The 27,302-nt window shown below is 35.0% G+C and overlaps 1 pseudogene; it reads left to right on the top strand.

Annotated features, from left to right (window-relative positions):
* The first annotated feature begins 4,786 nt into the window (after positions 1-4,786).
* Positions 4,787-27,302, top strand: part of LOC117037755 (calreticulin-like) — a 120,245-nt pseudogene continuing 97,729 nt past the window's right edge.

Below are 27,302 nucleotides of genomic sequence, written 5' to 3'. Positions count from 1 at the left end.
AGTAAAAGCTAAAACAAATGAAAGGGACTATATTGAACTAAAAAGCTTCTGCACAGCAAAATAAACTATCGACAAATAAAAGAGGCAACCAACTGAAAGGGAGAAGATTTTTGCAAACAACACCTCCAATAAGGAGCTAGTATCCAAAATATATAAGGAACTCATACAAATTAATAACTAAAGAAAAAGAAAGACTCCAATTAAAAAAACTGGCAGACAATCTAAATAGACATTTCTCCAAAGAGGACAAATGGTCAATATACACACGAAAAAAAAATGTTCAACATCACTAATCATAAGAGAAATGCAGATAAAAACCATGATGAGGTATCACCTCACACCGATTAAAATGGCTATCATCAACAAGATAATAAGTGTTGGAAAGGCTGTGAAGAAAAAAGAACTGTCATACACTGTTGGTGGAAATGGAGATTGGTACAGCCGCTATGGAAGGCAGTATGGAGATTCCTCAAAAAATTAAAAATAGAATTACCTACCATATGACCCAGCAATCCCTCTCTTGAGTATCTACCCAAAAAATCTGAAAATATTTATCCGTAAAGATATACATACTCTGATGTTCATTGTAGCTTTATTTACAATAGCCAAGGCATGAAAACAACCAAAGTATCCTTCAATATATGAATGGATAAAGAAGATGTGGTATATATACACAATGGAATACTATTCTACCATAAAAAAAAGATGAAATAGTTCCATTTGGGACAACATGGATGAATCTTGAGATTATAATGCTAAGCGAAATAAGTCAAACAGAAAAAGTGGAAAAGCATTTGATTTCACTGATATGTGGCAGTGAAAACTGAAAGCAACAAAGGAACAAGATAAACAAACAAAAAACAAAAACTCACAGACAGACAATTTACCACAGGAGAGGGAGTGAGGGCGGTAGAAGATGAAGGTAAGGGGTATCAAATATATGGTGATGGAAGGAGAACTGACTCTGGGTAGGGAACACACAATGGGATTTACAGATGATGTGATACAGAATTGTACACCTGAAAACTGTGTAACTTTGCTAACAATTGTCACCCCAATAAACTTTAATGTAAAAAAAAAAAGTCTATTTCTTACTCATTGTAACCAGTACTGCTTATCTCCAATCATTATTATTATAACTCTGTCCCTCCATGTAATAAACATATTCCTTGTAATTATTTATTTCTATATATCAGTTTCCTTTCTTTCCCATTCTCTCCTTTCCCTGAGGGGCAATGCACCACTTTGGTGTTCTTCAATGGGGAACAAAATTTAGGCAGAGAATAGGATGTGAGAAGTCAGAAAACATTGTTGCTTCCCCCCAAAGGATGAATTCTGCTCTTTTCTTTTTCCCATAACCTTGATTAAGCACTTAAAAATAATAATAATAATAAAGAAACTATAAATGCTTTGTGTTTCTAGTCATTAAACCACACCTGTTAAAAACAACAAAATGTAGAGAGAAAAGCTTTCAAACTAGTTATAGATTGTTCTTAAATTATTTTCTGTAGCATGGCAGAACATATGTGTGCGTGTGTGTGTGTGTGTGTGTGTGTGTGTGTGTGTGTGTGTATGTATATTCACCCATTCCCCAAATTGATAAAAGCATATTTTAAACTTTGTCCATTTTTTTCAGTCTAAAAATAGTCTTTTCAGTGTAATAGCTTCCACTCTCTATTAACAGGATCATTAGTTAGATAAAGGAAAAGGAAGATATAAAGCTGAATATAGAACATCTACTTCCATTTTTGCCATTCATATTTAAAAATCCCACCCAGGAAGGCATTCTATTAATGATATTCAAGCTATGCAGGAAGTTACAGTCTAGAGCACTCCACTGAGAAATGATCCATGCATAATCATAACTGCTTTGAAGAGACAGCATGCTTCAGGTGTCTTATACCCTGATTGTCATAGAAGTGCTGTCCCATAAAGACTTCACTCACAGAAACCCTGGTCCAGTCCTCTGCCAGACTTAAGCTTTTGTGAAAAAACATTGGAATTGGGAAAAATAAAAAGAGCTCACAGTGACTAGGTTTCAGAGCCCAGTAAAGGCATGATCGGTACCAGTCCATAAAATTATTAGTTAAGCAGCTTTAATAATACAATTTTATACAATTGTTGCTAAGGAAACATTTGTTCCAAGTTACCAATAGTATGCATTTTAGAATATAAACATTGGGGGAATTCATTTGTACTTAACAATTCCAGAATATAGCCTGCTTTGGCAAATGTTATCGTTTATAAAAATACGTTCCTATAGGCTCTTGATATTGCTTTAAACCCTCACCCATCACTGAAGTGTGTTTTCCTTTTTTGTAATCTATTCTGACATGGTGTGTATATGTGTGTGGCGTCTGTGTATGCAGTGTGAAATTCTTTCTGGAGATCATTGGTTTTTGTACCTGTGGCAAGAATAAAATCACCACATCAAACTCAGGTTGCAAAAAGTCATTTATCACTTCTACTCTTCTAAAGAGACCTACCGTATTTCCCCAAAACAAAGACCAGGGCTTATATTAATTTTTGCTCCAAAAGATTCATTAGGGCTTATTTTCAGGGGATGTCTTATTTTTCATGTACAACAACCTATATTTATTCATGTATAACAATCTACATTTATTCATTTATTCATGTACAAAAATCTATATTTATTCAAATACAGTCATGTCATCTTTTTCTGGAACATTGTCATAACTCTCCAAACCCTGAATTCCGGCTTGAATTTCTTGCGATTCCATTTCCTGTGGAACCATTGGCCCCAATCTCTCATGTCCAGCAATAGAGCTCCCCTTAAATGAGCACTTCTTGTCCATGTAGCCTGCTCGTAGTGCATTGGCAACACAGCTGGCAGGATTTTATCCCATGAATTCTTCACCCAAGTCACGACCTCTTGCAGGCTAGGCTTCACAAAGTTTCTGAGCTGCTTTCTCTCCATTCTATTTTCAATGTAGTCATTCATTTCCATGTGCAAATGGTCCTTGAATGACTTGTTTATTGCAATATCAAGAGTCTGGAGATGGGCAGTCATTTCTGCAGGAATCATTATTTGATCTACTCTTTTCTATGCAAGGAAGTTCTTCATGTCTTTAGCACAGTGAGTGCTGGCTGAATACCAGACTAGCAGACCTCTTTGGCCACTTTGCAAAACAAGTGGCAGCATTAAATCAACCCACTTCCTTGTAACTGCTTGTGTGCACCAGGCTTTTTCGGTTTCAAGAACATAAATGCCTGAAACACATTCAACCTTATCTTTCTTGCCTTTAGTGATGATTAGAGGTGGGGCTTTCTTTCCATCCAGACAAATTGCCAAAATACAGGTAACACATGCACTTTCATAACCAGTTGAGGGAATGTAGAGTGACGAGGCACCCCTCTGATCAATTGTCATTTGAGATCCTTGGCCCATAAACACTCTAGTTTCATCTATAACAATCATGTTGGAGAGTTAGTATTTAGAAAAGTCGATGCCATCAACAAAGGACTTGAATGCAAGTGCACATTTAATAACTTCAGTATCTTCCAGCTTGAACTTGGTCTTGGAACAAGGCCTTGGCCTTGGAACTTGGTGTTGTCGATCTTCTTAGAGACAGTTCATATCACTGAAGGAAGCCATCCAGCCAGTGTTGTGATGCTTTGAATTCTTCAGGGGATATTTCTAACCATGGTGCCATTGCAAGGGGAAATGCTTGCATATCAGCCCTGCGCACAACCAAAGCCTTTGCTCTCCTGTGAGCAATCCATTCACAGATGATGTCTTCCAGCTCAGGAAATAATGGTTGCTGACCTGATCCACACTTGCGCTTCTCAGCATTTCCTCGATCACCTGTTGACTGAGGTTATCGTACTCTGCTCACCTTTTTCAGACCATTCAAAGATCCAACTTCTTCTCTTTGCAGAAAGCCATAAGTTTCTTGCCCCAGGAGTCCTCCACAATTCCTTTCTTGTACTCAACGGAATAGCTCTTTCTTTCTGCACTCATCTTGTCTGGGAGTCAAAATATTATTCCTTTAAATCTACCATTAAATCAGTGCTAATTGAAGACTTACGAGACAGGAGTGGCAAAAAAAAATGATGACACTTAAGAATTATGGTCCACACAAAAGCGACGAAAAATTGCAGGCACCAAAATTCAGAAAATGTTTCTTTATTTCACGTGAGTGCATTAAGTACTTCCATTAGTTACAACACACAACATACTGAATTATGAAGATTCATATTAGACACAACCACGTCTGTTCACTATCAAGTGCACACGTTATTTGTGCGTTGTGTCTGTACTCTGATTGGTCATTCGGCAATAAGTTTCAACTTCATCTGTTTACATAGGCGTTTACCTCTCGTCCAAAGGTGCCTGCTTGGGTATTTACAAATACCTAACTATAATTTATATTATCACTTATTTTAAGTATCAATGTCAATAATATTATTTATTTATATTTAATTATATATTAATATTATTATTTTATAATTCAATACATCTGTAGTGTGTTGCAATGGAGGTACTAAATGTGTCCGTCTGACTGACAATCTTAACAGGGGCTTATTTTTGGGGTAGGGTTTATATTATGAGCATCCTGAAAAGTCATACTAGGGCTTATTTTCTGGTTAGGTCTTATTTTCAGGGAAATACAGTGTAAGCCAGTGGAAAGGCAAACAATTGACTAGAAGACAATGTTTTTAGCTCATTTATCTAATATAGGACTTGTATGCAGAATATATAAAAAGCTCTCAAAACTCAATAATAAAGAAACAAGCCAATTAAAACTGGACAACACTTCAACAAATGGACAGACACTTCAACAAAGAAGATGGGATGGTGGTCCCTGGGGCAGAGCTGCTGTGGGAGGCCCCACTTACCCACATGCCCCCCTCAGATCGGCGGCTGCTCTGCCTTCTCTATCTGGCTGCTGCCCATCCCGGCCTCGCCTCCCAGGAGCACTTTGTGGACGCAGACAGGTGGACCGACGGATGGATCGAATCCAAACCCAAGTCAGATTTTGTCAAATTCTTCCTCCGTGCCAGAAATTTCTTCGGTTACCTGGACAAAGATAAAGGGCTGCAGACGAACCGGGATGCCCGTTTTAATGCCCTGCCCTGCTGGCCAGATGCCAGCCCTTATCCACGAGGACCGCACTGGGTGGTGCACTTCCCCGGGAAACACGAGCAGAACATCGTCTGTGGGGGCGGCAACCTGAAGCTATTTCCGAATTGTTTGGACCAGACAGACGTGCACGGAGATTCTGAATACAACATCACGTTTGGCCCTGACATCTGCTAGCCGGCACCTAGAAGGTTCAGGTCCTCTTCAATTGCGAGGGCAAGAACATGCTAGACGATAAGGACGTGCGTTGCAAGGATGATGAATTCACACGCCGTACACACTGACGGTGAGGCCCCATAACACCTACGAGGTGAGGATTGACAACAGCCAGGTGGGGTCGGGCTCCCTGGAGGACGATTGGGACTTCCTGCCGCCCAAGAACATAAAGGACCCTGGTGCTTCGAAGCCCGCGGCCTGGGGTGAGCGGGCCAAGACTGAGGACCACACAGACTCCAAACCCGAGGACGTGGACAGGCCTGAGCACTCCTGACCCCAATGTTAAGAAGCCCGAGGACTGGGACCAGGAGATAGACAGAGAATGTGGACACCTGGTGATTCAGAACCCAGAACACAAGGGCGAGTGGAGCCCCGCAGACTGACAACCCCGATTGCAGGGGCAGCTGGATCCACGCGGAGACCCACAGCCCCGAGTGTTCTTCTGGCAGCTACGCCTGCGCCTGTGAAAACTTCGCAGGGCTGGGTCTAGACCTCCGGCAGGTCAAGGCTGCACCACCTGCGGCAACTTCTCGTCACCGCACATGAGGCGTCCGCCGAGGGGTTCGGCAAGGATGCGTGGGGTCGCGAAGGCTGCAGAAAAGCAATGAAAGGCAAGTGGGACGAGGAGCCGAGGGGAAGGGGGAAGGAAGAGGCCAAGAGGAGCGAGGAGAAGGCAGGCAAGGACGATGAGGAGGAAGCGGAAGATGCTGTCCTGGGCAGGCCTCGGATGAGCTGGACCGGCCACACCGCCGCTTCCAGGACTGGGCCCAGCCCGAGCGCCGGCAGCAGAGCCGCCTGCGCTAAGCGATGTCTTGCTGAGACTGGAGAACTTTTCTTTTTTTCCAGGCGGGTTCGAATTTGGAGTGGATTTTGGTTTTGTTTCCCCTTTCCCCTTTCTCTTTTTTTTTTTTTTTTGACTGGTGTTTTATCCCTGATTCTACTTCAGCCCTCACTTCTGGCCTCATCTTTCTTGACATTTTGCCTTCTTCTGTCCCTTCTCTCCTCAGATCCCTTAGTCTCCTTCCAACCAGGGGTATGGGGTGTGGGCCAGGGGTATGGGCCAGGAGAAGCCCCAGGCCGGGCCAGAGATTCCAGCTGCTCTCCTTCCTGGATCTCAGAAGGGGGCAGGATAGACGTTGGTGCCCCAGTCCCCCAGCACTGAGGAAGAATGGAGCTCCTAGGATCCCAGCTCCCACCCCTACCCCTACCCCAACCCCCTTTCATTCCTGCTCTCAGAACTGGGCCAGCGCTGGGTGGGGCAGTGGGTTCTAGGTCAGCTCACACTGAGAATATAAGAACTACAAACAAAATTTCTACTAAATTAAGTTTTGTGTCTAAAATAAAAAAGATAGATTGGCAAACAATACATGAAAAAAGATGCACAACATGTTTTAGAATTAAGGAATTGCAAATTAAACCCACATTGAGGTATCAATACAATCCTATTAGAAAGATTAAATTTATAAAGCCTAATCCTATTAAGTGTTGATAAGATGTAAAAGGATTGAAATTCTCTTACATGGCTAGTAAGAATGTAAAATGGGTTAACCACTTTGGAAAATAATTTGACAGTTTTCTTTAAGTTAAATATACATACACCTACCATATGACCCGGCCATCCCACTCCTAGTTTACTGAAGAAGAATGAAGCATACAAAGACTTGTACATGAATATTTAAAATTGCTTTATTTTTAATAGCCCTTAACTGGAAACAACTCGTATGTTCATAAACCCATAAATGGATGAAGAAAAATGGAATACTGCTCAGCAATAAAAATAAATTATTGACATATGCAACATGCATGGATCTCAAAAGCATTATGCTGAGTGAAAAGAGTCAGAAACCCCTTCCTCAAAAAATGTACATACTAAGTTTAATTGCATTTATGTAAAATTCTAGGCAAATACAAACTAATCTATAGTAAGAGAAAGCATATCAATGGTTGGCTGTGGCTGCTAGAAGCAGGGAGAGGGAAACAGAAAGGAGGGATTAGAAAGGGGTATGAGGAAACTTTTGAATATATACTTATCATTTTGCTTATGGTGTTGGATTTACAGGTGTATACATATGTCAAATCTTACGAAATTATACACTTTAAATATATGCAGTTTATTTCATATCAACTACATCGCAATAAAACAATTAATATCTTATTTATTATTTTCCCACTCCAGAGTCCATGGAAAAATCTAATACCAATTTTTATAGCCAACTGGTACATTGCAGGATCATGTGTCATTTTTAAGAATATCATCCAAGGGCATGACACTTTTATGCTTTAGTCCATATTAATTAGATCTGAGCTGGCCATTGTCTGAGCCACTTTTATTCAGAAATACTTTATGTTAACTCTTACAATATTTGTCATGAACATTTACATTTTTCATGACAGTGACACATATATATCCAGTAGCAAATTACACAATTTGTATGTAATTGATTTTTTTCAACATTCATGACCTTAGTTAATTTTATAACTACTTATAGAGATTATGTGAACAAATACTTACTGGACATTACAAACTAATATGTCGAAACTAAATGTAAACAACTGTAATAATGTACACCCAATGAAAAATATAAAAGTAAATATACATGTTGGTGTTTTCATGTATTCAGAAATATGTTTGCAATAAAAATAAATGAATAATTATGTGATTAAACAATTTCTTAAGATTCTTGTTCTCTCCTTGTGCCTTCACTTTTAAGCATGGCATTGACACACACTAAATGTTCAATAAATGCCATATTTCTTCATCTGATGTATCAGAAAGTTCGCTTTTCTAGGAAAGTGACTTCATTGGGTAACTTGAAATTCTATTTTGTACAACTACCATAACTTCTTCATTCATTGTTTATTTTGGATGCATATCATCTATAATGCATTGCTTACATTTTTACCTCCAATCCAGAGCATATGTGCTCATATGCAACTTAATCCAGCATTTATTGAGGATACAAAAATCTTCGCAATTTTAGTAATAAATAATCTGAGATATTCAGAAAGGTTAAGTCGCTGTCTGCAAAATTTATAATACTGAAATGTGAAAGAGAAGAATCTGAACTTAGGTCTGTCAGACCCAAAACTTTCAAATCTGCCCTGCTCCTTCCCTTCTGCAAACTAAAACGAGTTAGATATAATGATATCTAAACTTCATTCTAATGAAATCACTATATGGAAAAGGATAGCATTAATTAAATAAAGTTTGAATGAATTATTCTCTGAAATTGACAAGATAATTTCATAGTTATCTATGAATGCAGGTAGAATCACTATACATGCACACTCTAGTCAACAACTAGAAATATATATATATATATATATTTATATATATATATATATAAATATATATATATATAACAAATATATATATTTGTTAAAAAGAACTTTCATCCTGTAAAATGTCAATGATTTGATAATATACATATTTTATATATAGGGACTCAAGTACTTGTTATATAAAACATGACTTCTAAATTATTTTATAAAATTTCAGTTTGTTGATTTATTTCACTTTGATGGTCTCTTTTTCATTTCTATTTTTAGAAATAAAGAAAACCTGTGTTTTACTGTTCTTTAACTTTCTTTTTGTGCATTTTTTCAATAAATACTTAGGGCTTATGAATCAGGTGATGGGCTTTTAATTTGCCATGAAATACACACTATTAATACCTTCTTTCATCCCACGTTGAAATCCCTTAGGTCTGAAGCTTAAAATCATGACCATGTTTATAAAATAACCTTTGATTCGCATCAGTTTGCCAGGTTAAAAATAAAATACCTTGTGAGAAAGTTTTCTGCTCTTGGCAAAGGATTTGAAACTTTATTTGGAATTATTGTAAATGTCTTTGAATCTGTGTTTATTGATTCCACATGAATACAGCCCTATGTGGTCAAAATGCAGCAGGATTGCTGCTCCGGGGAAAAAGCCCACATGGCTTTATACTTGAACATCTTTCCAGGTGAACTTTAGTTTGGCTTGCAAGCATGTTTTTGAGATTTTTTTGCTTCATAATTTGTTTTGACCTTTCATTTTTCTTATTCTTATCTATGTGTTTGTGTGAGTGAGCTTTCCCCAGTGGAGGTTTTGAGTAATTCTTTATATGTCTATATAGAATATTTTGTATTTACCTATTAGGTTAAATATATTTTGCTTCAAATGCTAATGTTTACTGTTTTTTTTCCTCTTCCTTGCATCTTGCTGCTTGCTGTGCAGGCCGCGCGCTCTCCACTCGTCTCATAGCCATGTCTTGCAAAATTGAGGAAATCAAGGACTTTCTGCTCACAGCCAGGTGAAAGGACACTAAATCTGTCAAGATCAAGAAGTTTACAGTTTGATACATTTACTCTTTGGCTATCACAGAAGGCAGAGGAACTGAAGCAGTCCTGCCGCCAGGTTTGGCAGTGAAGGATCTGAAATAACCAGAAGTGCTGATTTGAACTGTATTAAAATTTTTTAAATAAGAAAAATAAAAAAATTAATGTTTATATTTCAGACCACATATACAAATGTGTTTTCTAATAGTATCCTACCCCATTGTTGTTTAACTTTGAATTATTTTAACTTTTGCAATTCATCCATAAATCATAGCAGAGGAACCAAAAAATAGAGATCTGTAACTTTCACCTTTAGCCGTGTAAAATTAGGAAGTTTTACAAGGGAAGATATGCGTGAAAAATCATACAAGCAGGACTAGCTCCATTGTGATAACAACAAAATCCAGCAACCCCCAGAAAATTACAAAAAGAAATACATAGTAAAAGTGAAATATTCATCATGCCACTGCAAAAATGTAATGGGAACTGGCAGAGTTCTGGGGTTGCGGAAGACAGCTGAAGTCTGCACAGCATTGGTCTCACCTCTGAAAGCCTCAGGAAATACTAGAGACAGAGATCAGGGTTCTGTCTACACTGCCATGTTGCACCATCATGTTGAGTTGAAGATTTGGTTATTGAGATCTGAGTACATAGATTGACACTTGGTTTGTTTTTGGTTTTGTTTTTGATTTTGTCCATGCAATAGCTGGAGAGGTAGTGGATAAAAATGAAACAGAAAAGTGATGAAATAGTTAAATTTAGAGAGAAGTGTTTCAGGAGAAGTAATAAGGGGAACGTTTCTAATTTCTGAATTCTGTGCATCACATATGAATAATCGTGTCTAAAGAATATGCCTTTAATGAAATAACATAACCAATTGTATAAGGTAAACTTGGTATTATGAACACAGTCAAGAAAAGTAAAAATATAGTCCAAAACATATCAGAGAAAGTCTCGTATAATATTGTGACATCAAATCTTGGTATTCTTAAAAGCATATGTCATTGCTAACTTTATATATCTGCTTATTTTCTTAAAAGATTGTAAAACCTTTGGTAGCATCAGAGATTTAAAGCATATCGACTCGCCTAAAATAATAGTTTTTCTTGAGCCAGTTGGTTTGCTTTCTAATTCTTATCACTGAATACTTCTATGAGAAACAAGTCAACAATATATTTTTTGAACTGGCATCTTGGTTCAAGTACTCACTCCATGAAAGGTTAGCTGTGACTTTACTAATCATGTCTTTCTTACAATTTGTTTTTGTCTAGCACAAAATGTATATAATAACACAGTCTACTTCACTCATGTATTTATTTAAAAGTTATGCATTACACGATTGCCATGTTCTATAAAAGACTTAAGTTGTCTTACAAAGATGTAAATCATGTATCAAGATAAAATAGAACTTGATCCATAGCTGATGGTCAAAAAAATACTTGATTCATTAATGCAAGAATAAGAGAAATGAAGCAAGCAGGAAGAGGTGTTGAAAAGTATTATGGACTGTTGAGTAAATGATATGCACAAAAGGCAGCAAAATACAGAGATTTCTATACATTTGTTAGAGATGGATTCCAAATTTGGTTTCAACTATGAAAAGATGAGAACAACAACAACAAAAATCAACTTAGGATGCACTTAGGTCTGGACTAAAACCTTCTTACCTATATCTTTAAAATACAGAAACTGTGAATAATACCTATAACACATTTCTTACAGAAGTCTCATTGTATTCACTTTTGGACTCGAGTTTAGATACTGGCTTCCTTATCAAAATGCACTGTGAACTAGGAAATCCAATGAGAAGGAGCCAGGTACCTGACTCTCTCACAGCCTAGATCAATCCATGAATAGATTTCAGATTATATAAAGAAAAACATGGGCTCTATATCCCTTAAAAACAAACAAACAAAAAAACCAAAAAAAACCAGCTGTGTTAAGGTGTATACTTTATACAATTTGACGTTGGACAGATGCATACACCTGTGATAGTGTTACCAGAAAAGAAATACTCAAATTCAGCTGCTTGCTGCTGGAAAGCCAATATTGAGAGACAGTGTTAGGTGGAAGGAAAGGTTACTTTATTCCAGAAGCCAGCAGTCTGGGAAGATGGTGAACTAGTAATGACCATAGATAATCTCTGAAGTTCCAGACCAAGCAGAAGACTTTTAAAGGGGAGTTCCAAGGAACTGAGAGAAAAGTCTGTGTTTCTTCAGTCATATGAGGTCAGATAATTAAGTTCACGAACTCACCCTAGAAAAAGTGCTACATACCTCATTGCTGAATATCACTATGGCCACCTTCGAAGCACTCCCTTTCGGAAGCTATGCACCTATGCCAGTGCCTAGTCCACCCTTCAAAGCAATTTTGGAACTCTTTTTCTGGAATGACCATCAGAGCTGTCATCATATTATCCTTTTTTTTTTTTTTTCTTTTGATGGGTATAATGCCTTCTCTTTTTTTTTTCTTTTTTTTTAATTAAATTTATTGGGGTGACAATTCTTAGTAAAATTACATAGATTTCAGGTATGCAATTCTGTATCACATCATCTATAAATTACATTATGTGTTCACCATCCAGAGTCAGTTCTCCTTCCATCACCACATATTTGATCCCCCTTACCCTCATCTCCCACCCCCCAACACCCTTACCCTCTGGTAACCACTAAATTACGTTCCCCAGATTAATTTTCAAACCCCGTGGCCATCTTGTATCATATTATCCTTGATGTCCTGAATGCCATCCAAATGTCTTCCTTTCAATATTTCCTTTATCTTCAGGTAAAGAATGAAGTCATTGGGGGCCAGATTAGGTGAGTAGGAGGGTGTTCCAATACGGTTATTTGTTTACTGGCTAAAAACTCCCTCAGAGACAGTGCTGTGTGAGCTGGTGTGTTGTCATGATTCAAGAGCCATGAATTGTTGGTGAAAAGTTCAGGTCATCTAACTTTTTCACGCAGTCTTTTCAGCACTTCCAAACAGTAAAGTTGGTTAACTCTTTGTCCAGTTGGTACCAATTCATAATGAATAATCCCTCTGATATCAAAAAAGTTTAGCTACATTGTTGCAACAAGTTCATGAACTTAACTATCAGACCTCATATATTATCTCTTACTTGTTCACTGTCTCCAATTACATGTATAACTTCTGACATTATTCCACAAATTCCTGAAGCTTTGTTGATTGTTTTGAATCTTCTTTATTTTTATTTTTTAATCTTTTGTCCTTCACAGTTGACAGTTTCTATCGATCTATCATCAGATTCACTGACTTTATGATGGAATCTCCGATCATCTGTTAAGCTCTTTCAGTGAAATTTTTCTTTTTTTTTTTTTTTTTTTTTTTTTTTTTACATTTTAGATACTGTGCTTCTCAATTCTACAATTTACATTTCGTACTTTTTGCAGTTTTGTTTTCTGTGGTACAGTTTCCTGTCTTTTTATTTATTATTTAGCATAACTTCCTTTATATTATTGAGTGTATTTATAGTAGCTGCTTTAAAAACATTGTATGATAATTCTAACATGGATGATCTCAGGGTTGATCTCAATTTTATCTTGACTATCAACCACATTTTCCTGTTTATTTGTATTTTGTTATTTTTGGATTAGATCTTTAACATTATAAGTGATACACTGTAGAGATCCTAGATTAAGATTCAGTTATATTCTTTCCAAGAGAACTGGTCTTTTGTTTTAGTAGTCGGTTAACATGGCTAAACTTAAGTTCCAAACTCTAAATCCCAGTTTAGTTCTTTCAGCCTTCACTGAGATCCTTCAACTCTACCACATTCATTTTGTGTGGAGAGTTTGGCAGGATTTGAGCAGTTTATAGGTCGAATATATGTGTTTTTTTTCCCTAGAAGGTATTTCCCATCTACTTTTTCAATTATGTTGTCTATCCTAACAGGTTTTTTAAGCCAGTAAAAATGCAGGTGTTCTCTCCATGTTTTGTAACTTTTTCCTACCCTTAACCCAAACAATTGGATATTTGCCCATTGCTGTTTCCTCCTTCCAAGTGTCAACCTCTTCCAATATCTACTAGCTATGTTTTGCTCTCTAGTGACTTCAGATACATTTTTTTTTTTTTTTTTTTTAGAATTTTCAGTTGTTGTCCATAGGCTGGTTGATAAGAACTACTCAATCATTGCTGAAGTTGGAACTTCCTGATTTACCTACCTGTGTTTTGGGGAATCTGTCCATATTGCTATATGTGCATCTCATGTTTCTTTTAAGCACCATATGGTATTCCACAACTTGCATTTACATTATTTATTTCTTTATTCCTCTATGATTGAAAACCTACAGTGTTTGCAGTTCTCTGGTCTACAAACTTTATCTAATAAAATATATTTATTGATATAAATATATCTCTCTATATTTCATTAAAATAGGATATATATATATATATATATATATATATATATACATATATACACATATACGTGTGTGTGTGTATATATATGGTATAATTTTAAGTAACTGGATTATGGTTACTATATCATACATATTTTTGTAAATATTTCCAGATTGCTTTCAATAATGTATAGTTATTTTATACTACCACCAGAAGATTCTCAATTATCAAAATCATTCCTATATTTCTAATTTTTGCTCATCTTTTTTTTTTAAATTAAAGTTTATTGGGGTGACAATTGTTAGTAAAGTTACATGGATTTCAGGTGTACAATTCTGTATTACATCATCTATAAATCACATTGTGTGTTCACCACCCAGAGTCAGTTCTCCTTCCATCACCATATATTTGATCCCCTTTACCCTCATTTACCATGCTCCTCCTCCCTTACCCTCTGGTAACCACTAAACTATTGTCTGTGTCTATGAGTTTTGGTTTCTCAATTGTTTGTCTTGTTCTTTTGTTGTTTTAGGTTCATATACCACATATCAGTGAAATCATACGGTTCTCTACTTTTTCTGTCTGACATTTCTCTTAGCATTATAATCTCAAAGTCCATCCATGTTGTCACAAATGGTCCGATTTCATCTTTTCTTACTGCCGGATAGTATTCCATTGTGTATATACATCACAACTTCTTTATCCATTCATCTATCAAAGGACATTTTGGTTGTTTCCATGTCTTGGCCACCGTAAATAAAGCTGCAATGAACATTGGAGCACACCTGTCTTTATGTATAAATGTTTTCAGATTTTTTGGATAGATACCCAGGAGAGGGATTTCTGGGTCATATGGTAATTCTATTCGTGATTTTTTGAGGAACCTGCACACTGCCTTCCATAGCGGCTGCACCAGTCTGCATTCCAACCAACAGTGTATGAGGGTTCCTTTTTCTCCACAGCCTCTCCAACACTTGTTACTATTTGTCTTGTTGATGATAGCCATTCTAACTGGGGTGAGGTAATATCTCATTGTGGTTTTTATTTGCATTTCTCTGATAATTAGTGATGTTGAACATTTTTTCATATGTCTATTTGCCATTTGTATGTCCTCTTTGGAGAAATGTCTCTTCAGGTCCTCTGCCCATTTTTCAATTAGGTTGTTTGCTTTTTCTGTTGTTGTTGAGTTTCATGAGTTCCTTGTATATTTTGGATATTTGCCCCTTATTGGAGGCATTGTTTGCAGAAATCTTCTCCCATTCAGTTGGTTGCCTCTTTATTTTGTCGGTGGTTTCTTTTGCTGTGCATAAGCTTTTAAGTTTGATATAGTCCCATTCATTTATTTTAGCTTTTACTTCCCTTGCCTTTGGAGTCAAATTCATGAAATGCTCTTTGAACCCAAGGTCCATAAGTTTAGTACCTATGTTTTCTTCTATGCAGTTTGTTGTTTCAGGTCTTGTGCTTAAGTCTTAGATCCATTTTGAATTAATTTTGGTACATGGTGACAGATAGCAGTCCAGTTTCATTCTTTTGCACGTGGCTTTCCATTTCTCCCAGCACCGTTTATTGAAGAGGCTGTCTTTTCTCCATTGTATGTTTTTGGCTTCTTTGTCAAAAATTATCTGCCCATATTTATGTGGTTTTATTTCTGGGTTCTCAATTCTATTCCATTGGTCTATGTGTCTGTTTTTCTGCTAATACCATGCTGTTTTGATTATTGTTGCCTTGTAGTACAAGCTAAAGTCAAGGAGTGTGATACCTCCAGTATTGTTCTTTTTTCTTAAGATTGCTTTGGCTATTCGGGGTCTTTTGTGGTTCCAAACAAATCTGATGATTTTTACCAGGTTTTAGTATCAGGTTAATGTTGGCCTCAGAAAATGAGTTAGGGAGTACTGTCTCTTCTTCAATTTTTTGTAAGAGTTTGAGCAGGATTGGTATTAGATCCTCTTTGAAGGTTTGGTAGAATTCACTAGTGAAGCCATCTGGTCCCGGGCTTTTGCTTTTGGGAAGGATTTGGATGACTGATTCAATTTCGTTACTGGTGATGGGTCTGTTTAGATTTTCCAGTTCTTCATGGTTCAGCCTAGGAAGGCCATATGTTTCTAAGAACTTGTCCATTTCTTCTAGGTTATTGAATTTGGTGGCATATAGTCCTTCATAGTATTCTTGGTGACCCTTTGTATTTCTGTGGCGTTCGTGATAACTTCCACTTTTTCATTTCTGATTTTGTTTATTAGTGTCTTCTCTCTTTTTATCTTGAGTCTAGCCAAGTGTTTGTCAATTTTGTTAATCTTTTCAAAGAACCAACTCTTTGTCACATTAATTTTTCTACTGTGATTTTGTGCTCTATTTCATTTAGTTCTGCTTTGATTTTTTAAATTTCCTTTCTTCTGCTGACCTTGGGTTTCATTTGTTCTTTTTCTAGCTCTTTAAGGTGTAACGTGAGGTTATTTATTTGGGATTTTTCTTGTATCTTGAGATAGGCCTGCAATGATATAAATTTCCCTCTTAAAATGGCTTTAGCTGCATCCCCAAAATTTTGGTAGGATGTATTTTCATTCTTATTTGTTTCTATGTTTCTTTTGATATCTCCTCTTATTTCTTCTTTGACCCTGTCATTCTTTAAGAGTATGTTGTTTAATCTCTAAGTACTTGTGGGTTTTCCTGCTTTCTTTTTGTGGTTGATATTCAGTTTCAAAGCCTTGTGATCAGAGAATATGTTTGGTATGATTTCCATCTTCTTAAATTTGCCGAAGCTAGTTTTATGTCCCAATATATGGTCTATTCTTGAGAATGTTCCATGTACACTAGAAAAAAATGTATAGTCTAATGTTTTAGGATGAAGTGCTCTGTAAATGTCAATTATGTCTATTTCATCTAATTTGTCATTTAGGGCTGCTATTGCATTATTTATTTTCTGTTTGGATGATCTATCCATAGCTGTCAATGATGTATTTAGGTCCCCTAGTATAATTGTGTTTTGGTCAATTTCTCCCTTTAGTTCTATTAGTAGTTGCTTGGTGTATTTCGGTGCTCCCTGATTGGGGGCATAAATATTGATGACTGTCATATCTTCTTGGTGTATAGTCTCCTTTACCATTATGAAATATCCATCTTTGTCTCTTGTTACCTTTTTAACCCTGAAATCTGTTTCATCTGATATCGTTATGGCTACACCTGATTTTCTCTGGATACCATTTGCTTGGAGTGTCAATTCCCACCCTTTCACTTTGAGTCTTTGCTTGACTTTGTAGGTGAGATGTGTCTTTTGGAGACAGCATATGGTTGGGTTTAGTTTTTTGATCCAATCTGCTACTCTGTGACTTTTTATTGGTGAGTTCAGTCCATTTACATTTAAGGTGATTATTGATATGTGAGGATTTCCTATTATTCTGTCTTTAGTTTTCTTGTAAGACTGTGTCTCCATTGTTTCTTTAACTTTTTGTTGTTGTCTATTAGTTCTGTGTGGTGGTATCCTATGATTTTTCTCTCTGTTTCTTCTTTAATTACAGTACATATTTCAGTTCTAGATTTTTTTTTTTTTTGAGCGGTTACCCTTAAGTTTATGTAAAAGAAGGTTTGATATTTAGAGTATTCCATTTTCTTCAGCATGCTTACTTTCTACATTCCCATGTTCCTGTTCAGGCCTTACTCTCCCCCTTTTTATGTTTTGGTTGTCACAAATTGTCCCTGTTGATGGTGGTTGAATGGCCTCCTTTAGTATTTCTTGTAGTGCAGGTCTTGTAATAGAAAATTCCCTCAGCTTCTATATGTCTGGAAAGGTCTTTATTCCTCCTTCATATCTAAGGGATATCTTTGCTGGATATATTATTTTTGGCTCATAGTTTCTCTCTTTCAATGGTTTGAATATTTGGTTCCACTCCCTCCTGGCTTGTAGAGTTTCTGCTGAAAAATCTGATGATAATTTAATGGGCTTTCATTTGTAGGTTACCGTCTTCTTTTCCCTGGCTGTCTTGATGATTCTTTCTTTGTCGTTGATTTTTGACAGCTTCAATACAATGTGCCTTGGAGAAAGCCTGTTGTGGTGAGGTAATTAGGTGTTCTATTTAATTCTTGGATTTGAGGATCCAGTTCTTTCTACAAGTTTAGGAAGTTCTCATTGACTATTTGTTTGAATATATTCTCTGATCCCTTTTCCCTTTCTTCCCCTTCTGGTATACCCATTATTCTTATATTGCTCTTTCTGATGGAGTCAGAAAGTTCTTGGAGAGTTCTTTCATTTCTTTTAAGTCTCAAGTCTCTTTCTTCTTCCATCCATGTCACTTCCAGGTTTCTATCTTCGATGTCACTGACTGTTTCCTCCATCAGGTCAATTCTACTACCTAAGCTGGCTATTTCATTCTTAATTTCTTCTATTGAGTTCTTAATCTCCAGAAATTCTATTTGGCTCTTTTTTTAAAATTTCAATCTCTTTGGTAAAATGCTCATGTTGTTCTTTGATTGTGTTTCTGAGTTCATTAAACTGCCTTTCTGTGTTTTCTTGCATCTCGTTGAGTTTTTTCAGACCTGCAATCTTGAATTCTCTGTCATTTAAGTCACATATTTCCATATCTTTAAGTTCATTTTCTGGAGACTTTTCATTTTCTTCTGAGTTGTCTTGTTGACTTGGTTATTCATGGCAATTAATGATTTATTATTTCTCTTTCTAGGCATCTACAGGAGTGGGTTCTGCAACTGGTTGATAGGAAGAGGTCTTTTGTTTTCCAGTACGTGTTGGTAGAGTGTTTTATTTTTCTCCGTCTGCAGCCGTTTTTTCTCTCTCACACTGTAATGTTATGTTTTTTCTGCACTATTCCAGCTTCTCACACAGGGGGGTATTCCCTGGAAGGCCAGCTTCTCCTCTGTTAACAGTTCACCTAGGTCATAGGGTGCTGCATCCATGTGGGGATGCAGAGAGCTTTTGAAGTTCCAAAGCTCTTTCTGCACCAGATTCAGAGCCCGTGTGTTTCAGCAATTCTGTTTACTCCTGCAGGGATCCGCCCAGATAGGTGGGGACAGTGGCGAGGTGGGTTGTGAATGGTGGCCCAGAACAATGGCAGTAACCTCCACCACAACCGTTCTTGCTTCCACAGCTCCCTCCCCTTTGCCAGAATTAGTTGGGCTGGGAATCTGTGTCTGCGGACAACTGTTCTCAGAACTACAAATATTCTGTTCTTTTGATCTGACACTGCTATTCATCCGCTTCTAGCACTGGGCAGGTGGGGGCGGGGCGAGCTCTGGTAGGGTAGGGCGGGGGTGGCTAGTCTCAGTGCCTAAGGCTTCCATTCTCTGAGGCAGTGAGGGCTTAAACTGCCGTTTTCAGCCTTCTTCCCTCAGTCTTTGCTCCGAGGTCTCTGCCGTGAGCGTTGGGTTCAGCTGTGTTATACGCTGTCCCCTCAGCCCTGTGGGCCATAAAGGGAGCCCTAGCAGTCCGAGTCCTAGAAGTCCGAGCCCTTCCCTCTCCTGCAGCTGTGGTAGTTCCGGGATGCAGCGAGCTCGGAGCACTGCGCTAGGTCTGCATCTTTTGCCCGCGGGGTTCCGTCTCCACACTTCTCCCTTTCCTCCTCCCCTGCTCGCACAATTTGCTCACCTTTAGGTGAATTCAGTAGTGGGCCTCTTCGTCTTGTCTGTCTGCTGTGCAAGGAGTCCTTTGTGGAGTTATAGTTGTTGCATTTGTTGTAAGTTCCAAGGGAGATTTCCAGAGGCTCACCTCACACAGTCATTTTGATAATTTTTGCTCATCTTAAATCTTTGTTTTACCTTGCATTTTTCCATTTGGTTAGTGATTTTGAACATTTCTTCATATACATGTTACCCATTCAATTTGGCTTTCTATAAATTGTTTATTTCTGTTTGCACACTTAATTAGGTTTCTCATTTTTTGTTTTTGTTTTTGTTGATTTTCAAGTTCCTTTTATGTAATTATGTGTTCACATATTACAAAATATTTTATCTTGGTCTGTCATCTGTCTGGTAACTTTTACTACGTGATCTACGTGATCCTTTACTGAAAAGATATTTTCAATATTGAAGTCTTATAATCTTTTTAAAAAAATACATTTTAGAAGTCTTATTTAAGAAAGCCATCTCCAGTTCCTTCACAAAAATATTATTTAATGTGTAATATTTAGGCCTTTAATATGTCTGGAATTCAATTTTATATGTTACATACTATTATTGATATTGATTTTTTTTTCAATTTTATCAAACTCTACATACACCTAGATCTATTGCTTAACTCTCTATTCTTTACTGATAGTCTGCTAGTTCTCATACAGAGACTGTTCTGCATTTCTGTAGCATGTCTCAAAGTCTTGAGCAAAGCCTCTCTTTAATTTTTCTTTAAAGGTTACTTCTTTATTGGCCTATATTGTTCCACACATTTTAGAGTAAGCATGTTATGACTGTGTTTAATTTGTAAATTAATTTAGGGAGAATTGTTGTTTTTACATTCTCAGTTCTTCCATTCATAAAAGCTGTATAACTTCTTAAATATTCAAAAACTTCTTCTTTGGCATTTTGTCATTAAAAATTTTTCTCCATGGCGGTCTTATAATTTAAAATTAATTACTAGAAAATGTGAAATTGCAGTTTCCATAGTGAATATTTTCTCTAAAGAAATATTCCTTATCATAGTTTACTGCTGAATTATTTTATTAATTCTTACAATTCACTATTATGGGTTTTTTAATTATAACAGTTTTATCTCAACCTCTTTGTTCTATGTCACTTGTTGCTTTTACGGTCTATCCATAGAGTTGTTTTGGTTACTATCATTCATAAGGTTAAATGTATTTCAATTTTACTTATAACTCTTTTGCAAATTTTTATTTATAATTTATAATTCTTTTCAGACCAATTTTCTGACAAAAATATGGGCTCTCTTAAAATAATTTGTCTTATGTAACAATGAATTAAAAGCTGAAAATTAATTTTCCCATTTAAGAAGTGTGAAGAGGAAAACTCCAAAATTATAACAATATTCATGATAAATTGTCATCAGTAAGAATATAAAGAGTATGGAGAAAATTAAGCATTGCAAGTGCACATACCTATTTTGTTCTCACTAGTCAAACTTCAAAACCACAGAATTTATAAGAATGATTTTAAGATGATTATTTGTAATTTTGACTCTATGTCGGCTAAACTTTTAAACAAAAATCTCATTAAAGTGATTACCAATTATTGCCAAGCATCAATATTTAAAAGTGATACATTTTGAATTTTTCCCAAATTATAAATCCTAGGTACAAAGTTCTTTCTGTACACTATGTTATGAAACACTTCTCCCCAAATTCTATTTTCTTTTTCTCTAGGAATTTAGTGAAGTTATTAAAATTTTTTCTCTCTATTTTTTAAAATCATAAATTTGGAAATGAAGACATAACCAAGAGCCTCTTTCTACTTTGACAATACAGTGGATTGATGATGATTTCAAATATTCTCTCTTAACAAGAAATTTCTGCATCTCCATCACCTAATGATATTTAGAAATATTTATAGAATAAAAAAAAATTAGTGTAGAAAAGTGAAATTCAGTTGGACTGATAGTGAAGACAAATATATGAATTAAATGAATCACATAGCATATTTTGGTTTTATTCTTCAGTTTCGAATTTACTATCCACAGCATGGTGTAACAGAATTACTATCCATAAACAGAAAGATAATTGGCAACTTTCATCATTTCTCTTCAGCCAAAGACAAAGTTAATGACACATAGAGGATTTTGTAACTACTACTAAATATACTCAGAGAAAACATTAAAACAATTTGGAATTTAAGATAATAAAAATGTTGCTTGAGCAAAAGAAAGCCTTAACATCATACTCTGTCCATACTAGTATGTACTTACTTAACAGATATGACTAACAATTAAGATTTTAGTCAAGAAAGTAGTTTGAATCCAAGGTTAAAGAAATAATTTTTAAGCACTTCTTTGAAGTTCCAAGGACATGCAGAAATATTAGAAAATATATATATATATATGTATGTAATATAAATATGTAGCAAATGTATATGCATTTACTTTCTAATATTTGTTGGTATAAACATATATGCATATAAATATATGCATATTGTAATAAGATATATTTAATATGTTAGTGTATATATGCATTATATATATATATATATATATATATATATATATATACACGTACATAAGTGGGTAAAAACATACACATATATCAGTGAGTGCAATATTATTAAGAATGCTTTAGAAAATATTTATAAATTATCTTTTTAAGCACATGTTTGTTATTTTAGTAATATAGATACACTTCATTATGTACACCTTTTTTATCTTAATATCTGATATTTTCATATCTTCCTTTGAAACTCTTTAATTCTATATCCTTTCCTTCGTGAATTTATTTCAAAATTAAGTATATTTGTTATTTTTTATCTACCAAATCAATATGACTTCTTTCAATAGCTTTCAGTATAATGAGCATGCCTGTGAAAGTATGCATGTTGAATTTAATTTTGGTATTTAGAGATATATAATATATATTCATGTTTGTATATATGTATGTAACTATCAGTTACTGTTTTCAAAGTAAAGTTTATGTTATTATCAAGTAGGTACATGCCTATTTCTTACATATTTTTGATAAATTACTTGAGTAACTTCAAGAAACATCTCTTTATCCATTAACTTTTTTCTTTTCCTTTAGGCAACAGAAAAATAAAATATATTTTAGAGTCAGTATCATGATTTTCTTAGATTAGCAACTTTAAATCAAAATATATGAGATGTATTCTACTACTGCATGTATTTTCTGAGTTAAAACTATTATATTTTATCTCACTTTAACCCAGTCTTTGATATCACCTTAGTCAAATATTAAAATGACATATTGATTGAGCCTCAGTGGCTTTCCTTTCTTTATCCTCATATTTCAGTTTTCAAAACACCATCATTATCACTAGAGTCTTCAGACGTATATCCGCTCTTAGTACCTATAGCAGCATTTGTTCCCTTACCCAAAGCAGAGCAATCATAAACTTCCCTGGGAAATTTGCCTTACAAACAAATCTACTTTTATTTTAGCATCATAAAAAATAGCTGACTTTATAACTAATCACAATGATCTATTTAGTTGTGCCAAACATATTCACCTAAGGCAAGTCTATTTGGCCACTGTGAGTACCCAGGCATTTCCCTTGGCTCTAAATAAATGGAAGACCAAAGGCTTCAAATACTGGAAATAGAACATTCTTCTGTTTAAAGTAAAATTCCAAAAAAAATCTTTCTTACCTTCTCCAAAAACAAAAAATTAGTGTTTTTGTGTTTTTCGTTTGTTTGTTTGTTTTTGCTTATTTTGCAAAAGCCTATTGATTAGGAAGGAAATTAGAAAATTGTTTTTTGATTCCTGTTTTAAATCAATGAAATAATTAATATAATAATTGTAAGGTCCTCAAAACTGAATATGTTTTCAGGTACTATATAAAGTAATGTACAAACAGTCATATTATACAATTGAATCTTTATTTCCATTCCTACTATCACATTTTTCTATAGAAAACTCTATAACTTATATATAAAAAAGGAAAGTTATTTAATGTGTTTTGAAGCCATGACACTGAAGCCATGACTTTGGTTTTCCTTCTTTCAATCTATTAACTACAAGTAATATACAGTATCTAGAGAATTCTAAAAAGAGTATTCTAAAGTTTTTAACAAATTTCTACTGAGTAAAAAATAATAGCATATGCTCCAGGACAGAAAATAATCTAACAAAATACTTACATGCTTACATAATAATGAATAATAATTTCTTATATTGATATCTGAGTCTACATCATGAATTCCCACAAAATATCTCCTTTGATCTCCGCCACAATCCTGTGTGGTAAGGTGATATATAAATGTGTTATTTACTAGGTAACACACTCAGATTCTGAGCCCAGAAATACTGGGCTTGCTGAGATCCTGTTCTTCTGAATATGGCAAACATGTTCAAGAGGCTTACCTGATGCTTGAGAAAAAGATTTGATTTAAAAATATATTCCATGAAGTTCCTTTATGCTACCTTCCACAGATTTTCACCCTGAAGGTTTGGACTTCTTCAGAAAGTAGCAACAGCTTTGCTACAATATATAAAGATGAAAGCTTTATTTTTCAATCCATTCTAAAAATCATATTTCTGTAAAGTTGTGTAGGATGAGTCGTCTAACCCATGTCCCTCACTCCAGGTAAGATGATGTTTTGACTAGTCAAGTTTCCGGTCATCAGAAGAACATGTGCACAAGATACCATATGTGTAGGCGTTTGGGTTAGATGAGGTTTACTTTAATGGGTTCCAGGCCACAAGTGTGCAGAAAGCTTTTAGAAAGAAACTGGTATATCTAAAACAGAATGGAGGTGTTTTTTGTATGTTTTTTTGTTTTTTCTGTCACCATTCTAAGGCATTAAAAGTAAACACAAATATAAATGGTGATCCCGGAGCCAAGGTTAACCCTTTTATCCTTTACATTCTTTCCTAGAAACTTAGATGGTTTTGCACTCATTAACCTATTATTACAGCCTTGGTCTCTTTGTTTTCAATTCAGCTGTCTGTGTTAGGCATCTGTGGCATCCTTCATATAATTTGATTTTATTTATTTGAGTAATGTATAAAACTATATAACAAAATTCTAACAAGATATATGTGAAATACACAATAGATGAATCTTTCCATTCAGATCTCTGCTCTAGTGTCATATTTTCAGAAAATATTATCATATTTTCATATTCATTCTAAATTGATATACGCTTTCACTCTTCAACTCGTATAATTTTATTTAGTTCACAGCACTTACCTGACATTATATTTTATACTTAATTAAAATAAATTTTGTATAACATCTGTCTTCTCAACTAGAATGTAAACCCCTATTCACAATAACTTTGCTATTTTGTTTTGCTGCTGTATTGTCAGCCCTTAGAAAGATATTTGTGGGAGAGTAGGAATTCAATAAATAGAGAACGAATGAATAAATAGAATCTAGTTCTCGTCACATCATTCTTTAACAAACCAATGTTAACTATTTGGTACTCTGCTGGAGTTTCCTCTTTTGAAAATATTCATTGTTGTTTTTGGTTCTTTGTTTGTCTTAAATGGTATCATTCTTTTACCTGCTTATTTAAATTTAGATATCCGTTTAGTTAAATATATCCACCTTTACATTGTTATTTCTGTGGGATAGATTGCCAAGGTGAAATTTCTGGATGAAAATAAAATGTTAATTTTAATACATATTGAGAGATTACTTTTAAAATGTGGCAATTCATGTTCCGAAGAGTAATTTATGAGAATTAATATTTCACTACACTCTCTAGGCCATTGTTCTTTAAAATATTTGCCTAACTGCTATATGATGAATTAAGTATGACAACAGGTTTTAAATTTCTATTCCCTGTCCACTCGTGAAGCTAACAAACATATTTTCATGTGATCATTGCGTAATAGCCCAAGTTACTTTTCCCACCAAGGGGTTTGAGCTACCTTGGCCCAATCATCACCTATTTAGACTCAAAGTAGATTACATAAGGCTTATTAATAAACTCTAGAAAGTTCAAATTATGGCTGTCTGAGATGGAAGAATTAATGTACGGTAAAATTAATATAAATTAAAATTAAGAATACTTCTGTCAAATAAAATTGGAAGGTAAATATGTATGACTACATTAATTTAATTATGTTATGTTCTACGTTAAAGAGTTTGCATATGTATTTTCTTACAGTTAAAATTAAATGTTAAAAATTAATGTTTAATTCCCAGACAGAAATATACTTTCAACTAATAAAATAATGGAGGAAAAGTATTAAATTCAAAACTTTTCAGTAGCCGATATTTATTTAACATATTAGATATAATCACAAGTTCATTTCCTGATTGGCTGTTTTTGAAAGTAGGCTTGGAAAAGCCCTTTTCTGGTTTTTTTCTTTCTTGAGAATTTTTAAAATGCTTCAGACCAATGAAAACCCTACCCCCCACTTTAGTCAAGGGAAACTGCACTTTCACAAGATTATTGATTATATCTTACCTCTTAAATTGTGAATATTTTTCTTTTTATCATTAATCTAATATATTGCAGTTTTTCTTCATAATTGTCTCATTTACATACACTTCAACTGTTCTTGACTTTTTAACTATAGTGTGTTTCATGTTTCAGATTATTTCTATAATACTTTTTGAGATAATTTTAAATTTTTAATCTTGTTGCTTTTAGGAGTTTATAATTCATTTCCTCTTTTCTGCTGTAGTTTCATTAAACAATTTTTATTAAAGGTTTTCTAGGATGTAAAAGACCACCAAATCTCTGAGTTTCCATTTTCAGCACTTAAAATGTGCACAGTAAGCTGATTCTAGATAAGCTGCTGTGAGATAACATACAGGTGGCTGGCACATTGCAAATGCTTCTCTGTGTAAATTAGCTACTATGGTTTTCCTTTTCTGAGTGGACTTAACTAATTGATTATTGCAGCAATTTTTTTTACTACTAAACATTGTTTTAAGAATGTTTAAATGCTGTCACATTGTCCAGATATTTCTATTTCCTTTACTAGGATTTTCTCTTTTAGTATGTTCAGACACTAGTAATAAAAGTGTAAAACTGGTTTGTTATAATTCACTACTAAAAGAACTAAATATAAGCTATTTTCCTTTCTAAGAGGATACTCTACTGGAGAACTATAAACAACAATCCATATTCATATTTAAAAAGCTTCAGGTAATTCACTTGAAAGTATTAGATCAGGTTAAATAAACAGTACATTGAAATGTATTTACGAAATTGTTTAATATTTATTTTAATCTTAATCCTTTAGAAATAATTGTGTTAATAAGATTATGGGAAGTGGTTTATATTTACATGTTAAATCTCTAATTCTGGATAAAATCCATCCCACCCTACTTTACAGTGTTTGTCAGTCCTTTTAAATCAAGTCTACATTTCACTTGATTTTCAAGACACTATGATATCTGGTTACCACCTCTAGTCCTTTGCTTCTCTCCATTATCCTCAAAACCCAAGTGTTCATATAATTGAATCTCTCTCTCTCTTCCTCTCATGTTGTTTCTCCTGAAATATAAGTTACTTCACCTGACCTCCAAATCCTGACAAATTCTCAAGGCTCAGTCTCTAGTATTCAGGTACCGATTTCTCATGCCTCTGCCTGACCTTCTCTACCAGTGAAAGATTGTCTAATGTTAAAATTACACATTTTTTCCTTTTCACTCATATCTTGTTACGAATTAGAATTACTTAGTTTTCTGTGGTTTTCCCCTTTCTTGAGATTGTAAATCGTGAGGA

Source organism: Rhinolophus ferrumequinum, chromosome 2 (genome assembly GCF_004115265.2).
Source record: "Rhinolophus ferrumequinum isolate MPI-CBG mRhiFer1 chromosome 2, mRhiFer1_v1.p, whole genome shotgun sequence".
NCBI classification, from domain to species: domain Eukaryota; kingdom Metazoa; phylum Chordata; class Mammalia; order Chiroptera; family Rhinolophidae; genus Rhinolophus; species Rhinolophus ferrumequinum.
The sequence above is the reverse complement of the archived record's forward strand: the minus strand, read 5'-3'. Positions and strand labels throughout refer to the sequence as shown.